Here is a 1525-nt window from a genome sequence, read left to right as displayed (position 1 = left end):
AGAGACCTGAACACACATCCATCACAGTTCAGTAGTGAGGACTTTATGAGATTCTTCACTGATAAAACAAGAACAAAATAGGTGATGTTCAACATGTGAGAGCATCTCGTGACCCAGTCTCACCTAAATCTCTACACACAACTACAGGACAGGAAGAGTTAGATAAACTTATTACTACAGCTACATCAACAACTTGCTCACTAGATCCCATTCCAACTAAACTACTGAAAGAAGTGTTACATAAAGCTGGTGAGCCTCTTCTTAATATCATTAACTCCTCGTTATCTTTAGGTTACGTCCCTAAATCCTTCAAGTTGGCAGTTATTAAGCCACTCATTAAGAAACCTAATTTAGATCCTAATGAACTATCAAATTACAGACCTATTTCACATCTTCCGTTTATGTCTAAAATACTAGAAAAGGTTGTGTCTGTTCAACTGAGCTCCTTCTTATTTCTAGATCGCTTACAAAATTACACAGGTATTCATGGACAGGCTTTAAGTTGGTTTAGATCCTACCTGTCAGACAGATACCATTTTGTAGAATTAAATGGTGTATCCTCCAGTTTATTAGCAGTTCATTATGAGGTCCCTCAAGGATCAGTTCTAGGACCTATGCTTTTCTCGATATACATGCTTCCATTAGGGAACATTATTAGAAAACATGGGATTAGTTCTCTTTCATCATCTCATGTTGGAGATCCAATTGCACCAAGTCTGGCTTGACAGATAGGCGCGCGTGCCAAAGGCAGGTAAGGTAACACACCTTACTCGAGTGCATAATGCGCCTGCATGCGATACCTTTCCTCAGTTAACATTCACTTCTCGCGACTTCTGCTCCTATCTCACAGTTCCCTGTTTTTTTTTTGGACTGCACCTTTTGTCTTCAGGAGGACTTATCGTTTGATCAGCCTCCGCCGGACGTGCCTGTCCTCAGCCATGCTAGCTTCGCGAGCCGCGCACGCTCGCGCCCCCCTTTTTTCTGTTGGCTGCCCACCAACCTATCGCAAGCCTGCCTGGCGCGCTCATTGCTGCGAGGGATTCCCATCTCTTCTGCGTTGTCTGCACCAGTCTCAAGAATACTCAAGATGCTATTGACCTCCCGGAGAACTGTAGCCATTGCCTGTTGCTCCCAAAAAAGCTCCTGCGTTGCAGGCTCAAAACGGCCACTTCCCAGTGTGTCGACTTCGAGCTGTCCCACTCGGAGGGAGAAAAAGGCGACACTGCTGCGCACCCGGGGGCCTCCCACGGTGCGACTTCCTCTGACTGGGCCGACATGTGTCCTTCCCCGTTTGAGGATTTGCTACCAGCCCGACAGGCTCCGGGGATGAGGTCGAGGTGAGCCTTCTCGATGGCTCGGATGACGAGGAAGCCATCCCGTCTTCCGCGGTCCCTCAAGCTCCCTGTTGTAACTTTGTGAACGCGCTGCCTTGCGGCTCAACATTCAGTGGCCAGCTCTCCTAAATGCTTCGGATCAGGAGAGAGATGTATATGACGGTAAGTTTCTAGGGCCTCCTAATGGCCAG

This window comes from Tachysurus fulvidraco, chromosome 18 (genome assembly GCF_022655615.1).
Source record: "Tachysurus fulvidraco isolate hzauxx_2018 chromosome 18, HZAU_PFXX_2.0, whole genome shotgun sequence".
In the NCBI taxonomy this organism is placed as follows: domain Eukaryota; kingdom Metazoa; phylum Chordata; class Actinopteri; order Siluriformes; family Bagridae; genus Tachysurus; species Tachysurus fulvidraco.
Note: the sequence above shows the minus strand (reverse complement) of the source record.